This window comes from Cervus canadensis, chromosome 8, assembly GCF_019320065.1.
Source record: "Cervus canadensis isolate Bull #8, Minnesota chromosome 8, ASM1932006v1, whole genome shotgun sequence".
Classification (NCBI taxonomy): Eukaryota; Metazoa; Chordata; class Mammalia; order Artiodactyla; family Cervidae; genus Cervus; species Cervus canadensis.
This window is the reverse complement of record NC_057393.1, coordinates 69,286,268-69,296,951: the sequence shown is the minus strand read 5'-3', so window position 1 is coordinate 69,296,951 and position 10,684 is coordinate 69,286,268. Positions and strand designations below refer to the sequence as shown.

The window sequence follows — 10,684 nt, the reverse complement described above, 5'->3', positions numbered from 1 at the left end:
GGAAGATCCCCTGAAGGAGGAAATGGCAACCCACTCCAGTATTCTTTAGCCTGGGAAATCCCATAAACAGAGGAGCCTAGTAAGCTACAGTCCACGGAGACTCAGTCAGACACAACTGAGCACACATACATGCAAAAATACAGTCATCTGCAAAGGAATAATTTTCATGAGAATTATTTACATCACTTTTCAAGATGCCTGTAATTTAACAACTAAATTTTCATCAGGGTTTTGCTACCAATAAATCAGTAAATTTTTTGGCCATTCTGAACTAAGCCCCTTACATATGTTGTTACAAATGTACAGCTAGGGTTATTCTCCAGTCAGTATAGAATTAAATTCAAGAATCTTGAATGGTGGCTAAGCTTCTCGAACTCTGTAGTTGTTACCAATTCTATTCTTTTTAAATGAAGTACAAAAGCACACAAAGCAGCTAAGTTAAAATTTCCACACTCTGATTACCTATCATTGGTTCCCATATGAGCGTGCTGTGTTCAATTCAGTTCAGTAGCTCAGTCGTGTCTGACTCTTCACAACCCCATGGACTGCAGCACGCCAGGCTTCCCTGTCCATCACCCATGCCCAGAGCTTACTCAAACTCATGTCCATAGAGTCAGTGATGCCATCCAACCATCTCATCCTCTATCATCCCCTTCTCCTGCCTTCAATCTTTCTCAGCATCAGGGTTTTTTCCAATGAGTCAGTTCTTCGCATCAGAAGGTCGAAATTTTGGCATTTCAGTTTCAGCATCAGTCCTTCCAGTGAATATTCAGCACTGATCTCCTTTAGGATGGACTGGTTGGATCCCCTTGCCGTTCAAGGGACTCTCAAGAGTCTTCTCCAACACCACAGTTCAAAAGCATCAATTCTTTGGCACTCAGCTTTCTTTATGGTCCTACTCTCACATCCATACATGACTACCGGAAAAACTGTAGCTTTGACTAGATGGACCTTTGCTGGCTGTGTGCTATGTAGGATGCTCATAAAAATACGATTGTATAATGGAAAGAACAGGGATTCTGAGAGAGTCTGACTGGCCCAGCTTGAGCTGTCTGGTGGACAGAATTCAAAGATAGTTCCCCAGATCCCTGTCCCCACTGTACACAGATCCTGCCCCCACTTGAGCAGGATTTGTGATATGATGCAATAGTCACTGCAGTGATTACATTATATCATATAAAACTTTACTGTAGTAAACTAGAGAGCAGTTTTCTCCTGCTGGCCTTGAAAACCCCAACTACCATATTGTAGAGAGGGCCACATGGCAAGGTAAGTGGGCAGCTTCTGGGAACTGAGAAAGGTCCTCCACTGACAGCCAACAGGCCTGAAACCACAGGAGCTGAATTCTGGTAACAATGAGTGATCCTAGCAGAGGATCCCAAGCCTTAGATGAGAGCAAAGTCTCAGTCAGCACCTTGAAAACTGGTGAGACCCCAAGCAGAGGACACAGTCAACCCGTGACCATACACCTGACCCACAGAAACATAAGATAACAAATTCATGTTTTTTATGTCACTAAGTTTGTGATAACCTATTATTCAGCAACAGAAAACCAAGTCCCACACCTGCCCCTTAACTAGAGCAGGATGGAATACCTTGACTAACAGGTGAAGTAAGTTCACATCCAATGGGGGAGGATTCATCCTCCTTAAGTGCAATTGAAGTGTCATCATCAGTTTGGAGGATGCATACTGGAAAAAAGAAGAGCAAAAATTACCCACCACAATATATTCAGTATCTGACATTTCATAGGCTTTCAAGGTTCAACTCACAACTCTTCCCTACTGTTGGCTCCCTAATCCCCCTCCCAATGCAAGAGACACAGATTCGATCCCTGGGTTGGGAAGATCCTCTGGAGAAGGAAATGGCAACCCACTCTAGTATTCTTGCCTGGAAAATCCCATGAATAGAGGAGACTGGCAGGCTACAGCCCATGGGGTCAAAAAGAGTCAACACAACTGAGCATGCATGCACACTTCCATATACACACTTCTAGAAATACATGTCACTGAGCCAGAGACTAACAAAGAAAACATGAGGGTAACAAAATCTAGTCAACAAAGTAGGCTAATATAACAAATTATAATCTTGAATCTGCCACTAATTAGACGTGTGACCTTGGGCAACCACTCATGGGCCACAGTTCCTATCTGAAAATAAAAGGATTGGACTAGCTCTAATGTTATTCCAACATTTAAATTCTGATTTATTAAAATTGGGAAGGGGGATCATCAAAATAATTCAAATTAAGTTTTGCTTTGTTATAAAAGGACAAAGAAATGTCACACTGCTCCCAAACATATGCCCCATCCCTCTCAGTATTCTGCTTCTGAAAGTGGCATCAAGAAAGTTTCACATGCAAATTAGCTTAGTAAAAACTACCACATAAAGGAACAAAATCTGGGAGTGATATGGAGTAGGAGGCAACCAGAATCACAGGGGACTTTTATAAACTAAAATGTCCACAGTTGAAAATCAAATTTTTATGATGTTATTGTCATGAATGATAACATGCTGATATCATGATTGGGTTGAAAGATATGTATTTTACTTTTTTTCTGTTACTTGCCACTCACTGCATTAAATGGCATTGCTAAAGAGCTAATGCTGAAAAAGAACTAATTTAGAAATTCACACTTTTAAAAAATAAAACCTGTAATAAATTTGACCTCCTGGCTCATTTTAGCAATATGACAAATCATTTTAAAAGGCAATTTAAGCTTTTTAAAAGCCTGCTGCTGCTGCTAAGTCACTTCAGTCGTGTCCGACTCTGTGTGATCCCATAGATGGCAGCCCACCAGGCTCCCCCATATCTGGGATTCTCCAGGCAAGAACACTGGAGAGGGTTGCCATTTCCTTCTCCAACATGCGAAAGTGAAAAGTAAAAGCCTACAGTAACTCAAAGAAGCTGAAAATGCAAAGCAAAAATCATAATCATCAAAATAACATTAAATCTAGGTATTTCATTTTTCAAATGATGCAAAGAAAAATTAATCACAATTGTTCTTACCAAATGCACGTTAATTTTGTAATATTCTTTCCCTTCACAGCATTCCTTTCTCCCACACAAACACACAAAAACCCTCAGTAGAATTTCTGATTGAACTATTTTAACCATAATCAACTCCCATTACTGTCGAGTGTTTAAGCAAGTGAAGAAAATTCTTAAAAGGGGAAGTTAGGAAAGAGTAAGAACTTTCCATAAATATTATCATTCAACAACACAGAAGAAAGGAGTTTTAAAAAGACTTCAAGTGCTCGCTTCGGCAGCACATATACTAAAATTGGAACGATACAGAGAAGATCAGCATGGCCCCTGCGCAAGGATGACACGCAAATTAGTGAAGCGTTCCATATTTTTAAAAAAAGTAAAAAAATAAAAAAATAAAAAAAATAAAAAGACTTCAAGATAGAACCAATAAATAGTAAGATAAAATTATAGGTTATCTCAGCATACATAGAATATAAGAGATAAAAAGACAAAGTTTTATTTCTTCTAGGATAGTGTCTACTAGAAAAGCAAACGTTAATATAAATGTTAATATACATGATAAAAGTACATGTGCATACATGATACAAAAGTAAATGTTAATATACATGATAAAAGTTATGCCTGGAAATGTCAAGAATAACTTTGCTCTTATATAGTATTGATAAAGAAACTGAGAGCACCCATGTAGCTCTGCCAAATTAAAATCAAAAAGATAAATTTTTTTTAAAAAGATAAATTTTTTAAAAGCAAAATCTCAAATTAGATAAAACTTATTCTTACAATTCTCAAGTATTTTGCTTCTCATCCACAATTAATAGATTTAGACACTTAGTACCTTATTTTAGTTAAGTTGTTGTTCAGTCACTCAAGTCGTATCCGACTCTACAACCCCATGGACTGCGGCACGCCAGGCTTCCCTGTCCTTCACCACCTGCCAGAGTTTGCTCAAACTCATATGCATTGACTCAGTAATGCCATCCAATGATCTCATCCACTGTTGTCCCCTTTACCTCCTGCCTTCAATCCTTCCCAGTATCAGGGTCTTTTCCAATAAGTCAGCTCTTCACATCAAGTGGTCAAAGTATTGGAGCTTCAGCTTCAGCATCAGTCCTTTCAATGAACATTCAGGACTGATTTCCTTTAGGATTGACAGGTTTGATCTCCTTGCTGTCCAAGGGACTCTCAAGAGTCTTCTCCAGCACCACAGTTTGAAAGCATCAGTTCTTTGGTGTTCAGCCTTCTTAATGGTCCAACTTCCACATCTGTACACAACTACTGGAAAAACAATAGCTTTGACTAGACAGACCTTTGTCGGCAAAGTGAAGTCTCTGCTTTTTAATATGCTGTCTAGGTTTGTAATAGCTTTTCTTCCAAGGAGCAAGCATCATTGGACTTCATGGCTGCAGTCACCGTCCACAGAGATTTCGGAGCCCAAGAAAATAAAATCTGTCACTGTTTCCATTGTTTCCCCATCTATTTGACATGAGGTGATGGGACTGGATGCCATGATGTTAGTTTTTTGAATGTTGAGTTTTAAGTCAACTTTTTGACTCTCCTCTTTCACTTTCATCAAGAGGCTTTTTAGTTCCTCTTTGCTTTCTGCCATAACGGTGGTGTCATAGGTCATTGATATTTCTCCCAGCAGTCTTGATTCCAGCTTGTGATTCATACAGCCTGGCATTTCGCATGATATACTCTGCATATAACTTAAATAAGCAGGATGACAATATACAGCCTTGATGTACTCCTTGCCCAATTTGAAACCAGTTCCATGTTCAGCTCTGTTGCTTCTTGACCTACCTACAGGTTTCTCAGGAAGCAGGTAAGGTGGTCTGGTAGTCCCATATCTTTAAGAATTTTCCACAGCTTGTTGTAATCCACACAGTCAAAGGCTTTAGCATAGTCAATGAAACAGAAGTAGATGTTTTTCTGGAATTCCCTTGCGTTTTTTAGATCCAACAGATGTTGGCAGTTGATCACTGGTTGATGATCACTGGTTCCTCTGCCTTTTCTAAGTCCAGCTTGTATATCTGGAAGTTCTCAGTTCATGGACCATTGAAGCCTAGCTTTAAGGATTTTGAGTATTCCCTTTCTAGCGTGTGAAATGAGCGCAATTGTGCAGTAGTTTGAACATTTTTTGGCATTGCCCTACTTTGGGATTGGAATAAAAATTAACCTTTTCCTGTTCTGTGGCCACTGCTGAATTTTCCAAATTTGCTGGCATACTGAGTGCAGTGCTTAGTTAAGGGAGATGGCCAACAAACACATGAAGAGATGTTCAACATCACTAATTATTAGAGAAATGCAAATCTAAACTACTATGAGATGCCACTTCATACCCGTCAGAATGGCCATCATATTAAAAATCTACACACAATGCTGGAGAGGTTGTGGAGAAAAGAGAACCTTCTTGCACTGTTGGTGGGAATGTAAACTGATACAACCACTATATGGAAGTTCCTTAAAAAACTAAAAATAAAACTACCATATGACCCAGCAATCCCTCTACTTGGCACATACCCAGAGAAAATCATAATTCAAAAAGGCACATGCACCCAAAGGTTCATTGAAGCACTATTTACAAGAGCCAGATTATGGAAGCAACCTAAATGTTCATCAGCAGAAGAATGGATAAAGATGTGGTACCTATATACAGTGGAAACTAATTACTCAGTCACAAAAATGAGTGAAATTGGATCCTTTGTAGACACGTGGATGGACCTAGAGATTGTCATACAAAGTGAAGTAAGTCAGAAAGAGAAAAACAAATACTGTATATTAATGCACGGGGCTTCCCAGGTGGCACTAGAGGTAAAGAACCCACATTCCAATCAGGAGACATAAGAGAAGCAGATTCGATCCCTGCATGGGGAAGATCCATATGTATGGAATGTAGAAAAATAGTACTAATGAACCTATTTGCAGGCCAGGAATAGAGACACAGAGGTTGAGAATAGACAAGTGGGCATGAAGAGGGTGGGGAAGAAGACAGTGCGACAAATCGAGAAAGTAGCGCGCGCGCGCGCGTGTGTGTGTGTGTGTGTGTGTGTGTGTGTGTGTGTGTGTGTATAATCACACTATATATTCACACTAGGGAACTCTACTCAGTGCTCTACAGTGACCTAAATGGGAAGGAAAGCCAAAGAGTGGATATTAGTATATGTATGGCTGATTCACTTTCCTATGCAGCAGAAACTAACACAACATTGTAAAGCAACTATACTTCAATAAAAATTAATTTTTTTTTAAAGTTTAGATGAGAAAGGTACTGAAAAAAATCTCAAGAAAATTCACACAACTTTCAAGTGAGGTCACTTAACAACTGGTCTTCCAAAGAGCAAGGATTCGTTCTCCTGCCTTACTATGAAATCCCGGCCCGCACCCAGGAAGATTTCTGGATCTGTGAAAATTTCTGTGAGAAATTACCATGAGAAAGATGGTTACGTTTCCCTGAACAGGTTCAGAAATTTAAAGTAATAAAAGGCCTCCTATGGTTTTCTGAAAATCTTCCAACAGACAGAACTTTCTGGTAGTAGGACGCCACAGTGTGCGAGCAGGAGGTGCTTGCACGCACCCTGGGATTCCCAGCGCCAACCCTTCGGCCACATTCCCCCTTCAGTTCTCTGAGGTAAAAACCAGGGTACAGACCGACCGGATTCCAAGAACTTTCACGAAATAACGCAGTTAAAGTACCCAGTGCAGAAGCTACACTTAACACGTGTGTGGTTGGGGCGGGGGGCTGGAATTAATAGCATTTAAAGGTAAAATGCAGACCTAATCCGCAGAACTTTGTTCTCAAAGCACCTTCAAGTCACCCCGTCAACTGAGAAAACAGGCCAGCAACGAAGGGGTCAATCGGCAGAGAATGAAAGATGACTGCCTGGGCAAGAGCCTGGGAGGGGCGAGCCTGGGGGCAGCTGCAGAGGGCTCGTGCCTTCCCTCACTCCTCCCAGTCATTCCAGAAATTGAGGAGCGCTCAACGCGGTCAGAGCAGTCCAAGATGCAGAACTTTTCCAGGGCGCGGGCCCGCAACACTGAAGGAGAGAGTTTTTTTGTTTCAAATCTCTCTCTGTGACCTAATGAGGAAGCGGGAGGGCAAACAGCAGGTCTGAGACCAGAAGCTAAGCAGGGTGGCGATTTTCGATTTTCCAAGCGCATGGAAGGGAAGGATTTCTAAGATCCTCTCTTAAAGGCGTTTACTTAAACTACTTAAGGGAGATTTTATTATTTCTTCGCGTTAACGAGGTAGCTCCTGCAACTTGAGCAGTAAGCCCCGGCCGCCTCTCACAACGGACCTCAGGAAGACTGTAGGCCCCGCCCACTAGCGTGTCTGCTGCGCATGTGCTCAGTTTTAACACTAAAGTGTCTCCGCCTTCCTCCTTTCGCCGTGGCAGCGATGGCCGAGTGGTTAAGGCGTTGGACTTGAAATCCAATGGGGTCTCCCCGCGCAGGTTCGAACCCTGCTCGCTGCGGAAGCGGTTCCCTTTACCCTTTTTTTCCACAGAGTTCTGATAAATACCATCAAATGATAATCCGCATTCTTCAGCTACATTTCCGATATCTGCCGGCTAAATGGTCTGACTACAGAGAAATTAAACGTGTCAAAGAAAAGCCAGTGTCAGTGCTGTGAACATGCCACTAATGAAAATAGTTTTCTTTTATCCTAAACAGCAAGCTAATCTTTCAGAATCTTGTTCCTCGTTCACAGAATAAAAATAAAATGAAGATAAATATTGGTGAGAATCTTCAGGCTATCATAGCCTGAGCAAGCTATCATCTCATTAAAACTGATGGTAAACCTAATACTATCTCTCCTTCCATCCCAGAATCACCTTCACCTTCACCTCACAACATCAAAAAGTGGTGTGAAATACAAACTTCTAAAAGTTCAACTTCTAAAGTAGAATAAGTAGATCTGCACGATGGAACCCTGCATGTAGCCACTAAAATGATATTACAGACATGGGAAGACTTTCCCAATATATTTCCAAATGCAAAACGTTGGACAGGTGGAAAGACAGTATATATTATTATCACATTTTTGTTAAACAATTCACTTATATAATCATTTATGTGGCAAAAAATGGCAGAAAAAAAGAATGAATGGGGGCTGGAAAGAAAGAACCAAAATGTTAGCAGTAATTATTATCTCTGGATGGTGAAATTTGGGGGGATTTTAATTTTAATTTTCCTAACAGTTTTTTGTTTAACTTAGTTTTCTAAAATGTGTGTATTCATCCAGTATTTTTTTTTTAATAATAAAAAGACCAACTCTAGCAGCTTAAACACATAAGTGGTTTGTCTCAAGAAATCTGGGAACAGTTAACTCTCTAATGGAACAATGGAACAGTGCTCTTTCCAGCTTTCTTTTCTGCCATTTTTATTTTATTTTTTGTCCACATGGCACATGTGGGATCTTAGCTCTCCAGCCAGGTGAACCATGCCCCCCGCCTTGGAAGGACCAGTGTTAACTAGTGGACTGCCAGGGAAGTCCCTCTGCTCTGCCATTCTCAATGCGCAGGCCAAATTCCAAGCATGTTGTCTCATTGTCCTAAGATGATTGCCAGACCTCCAGACCTCACATCTGTATTCAGCTAGAAAGTGAAGAGACAAAAACCCTGTTTATATCTCATTTCCTTGAACTGTGTAACATGACTACCACTCAGTTCAGTTCAGTTCAGTTGCTCAGTCATGTCCAACTCCCACCAGCTACAGGAATTCTAATGAAATAAGTGTTTTAAGCTGAGTGTATTGCTACCCAATTCAAAATTAGAATTTCATTGATAAGGAAGAAAAATGGATGGATAGGAAGTGGACAACCAACTGTTTCTGCCACACTCTTCTAACAGGAAAGTCAAATTTTCTAGGCATAAGACCTTCTATTTAAGTCCCCTATCTGCCTCCCCAGCCTTCCCACCCTTCTCTTCCATCTCCTTTTGAGTTACTAGAAGGCTTCCCAGCCCTGTTTGATGGCTCTTGTCTTTGAACCTTTTCACTTGTTCACACACAATTGCCTTCCTAGTTAGAGGACTTGCTCTCTTTTTTAATCTAGATGGAAGACTACAATTTATCCTCACTCCCCCCTCCCTCTATCACAGAAGCTGAAAGCGCCACTCATTTGCTTCCAAGTACCTCTTGCAGGTAGGGAGGCAGCATGTGACCTAGGCCCAACCAACCAAATGTGCCCACTGCCCCCAGCTTTCAATCAGAACTGCTAATGCAAAGAAGCAGGGAGGGCAAGGATCCACCCTGTTGATGAGCAGAGGCCACAGCGGCAGCTGCGGAGATTGCTGAGGGTAGCAGCACCGAGGTCACAAGTGAAGTTTACAGTCAGTCCTTCAGCAGCAGCAACGGTAGTGTCGTCATTCCACACTGATCTTGGACTTTGCCGAGCCTAACTTACTCCTGCCCCATTTTCCAAAAGTGGCTTTGCAGCCCTCCTGGAGATTCTATGAACTACTTGATTTGCTTCCAGTAAGTATTCTGCTTAAATCAGGCCCAGTCAATTTCTTTTCTTCCTAACACCAGATATAGCTTCCCTCTTCACCTCACCATTACCTGCTGGGAAAACTCATGTTCTTTCTTCAGGTGTCACCTTCTGGGTAAAGCATTCCTGCAATTTCCAGGTTTGACCCCAGAGGCCCCATTTTTATTCTTTTATTCTCGCTACTTATTATAGCAAATCTCACATTGAACTATCTCTGTCCGTTTGCCTCTCTTCCCACTAAACGGTAAATTTCCTGCGAATGTAAAAAGGGATCATGTCTCATCTTTGTATCCCTGACTAACACAAAAAAGGCACTCTATGAATCTTTTATAAAGGAATGAATAAATACATGAATCAACACACAAGTCCACAGTCCACCCCTAGAATAGCCTGGAAAAAATGGCAGGGGAGAAGCAAACTTGTTATCTTCCTTTTGAAGACCACTTATCTTTCCCTCAGGCTTCCCAGGTGGTACAGTGGTAAAGAATCCGCCTCCCAGTGCAGGTTCCTGAGTTGGGAAGATCCCCTGGAGGAGGGAATGGCAACCCACTCCAGTATTCTTGCCTGGAAAATCCTATGGACAGAGGAGCCTGGTGTGCTACAGTCTACAGGGTCACAAAGAGTCAGACACAACTGAAGCGACTTACACATGCAACCTTTGTCTTAGCATGAACGTGAGTTAATTTAATATATAATATTCTTCTCCCTTCCTTAGCTTTCCATTTCCTTCCCTTTCCTTATTTTTTCCCTGCCATCTTTTTATTTTTCTTCTGTTCCCTTGTCTTGTAGCACTGAAAGAACCGACTGAACCAGGAGGCAAGTGCATACAGACCTCCATCTCTCCGGGCAACCTCCATGCCCATCTCCCTAAGAGTGGTTCACTTTCACCCTGGCCTCCATGTAACCTGAATGTCATCTCTCTCTGTGGGGAGCAGGGGAAAATCCACAGACGATTTTAGAGATGTCGAAGTGGTTCTGTAGCACACTCCTCAGAGGACACCACCTCAACTTCTCCTTCTCCTTCCACCTTTCTCTTCATCCAAGTCCCCCAGCGCCTTCACTCTCCTGTGCATCCCTGAAGCCTACAATTTCCAACCTAACTTCATATGGTGAATGACCTTGAGGATTTTCCCTCAAGATCCCAGCTCTTTCACTCTTTTATAATACAGAGTAATTAAGTCTCATCCCTATGCATTGGCATCAGT

General features: G+C 41.5%; 2 non-coding genes across 2 annotated transcripts; both read left to right on the top strand.

Moving 5' to 3' along the window:
* The first annotated feature begins 3,254 nt into the window (after positions 1 to 3,254).
* On the top strand, positions 3,255 to 3,361 carry LOC122446970. The gene has a single exon (XR_006271100.1). It is a non-coding gene; the product is annotated as a U6 spliceosomal RNA (small nuclear RNA).
* Positions 3,362 to 7,382: 4,021 nt separating this feature from the next.
* On the top strand, positions 7,383 to 7,464 carry TRNAS-UGA. Its single transcript has one exon. It is a non-coding gene; the product is annotated as a tRNA-Ser (tRNA).
* The last annotated feature ends 3,220 nt before the right edge of the window (positions 7,465 to 10,684 follow it).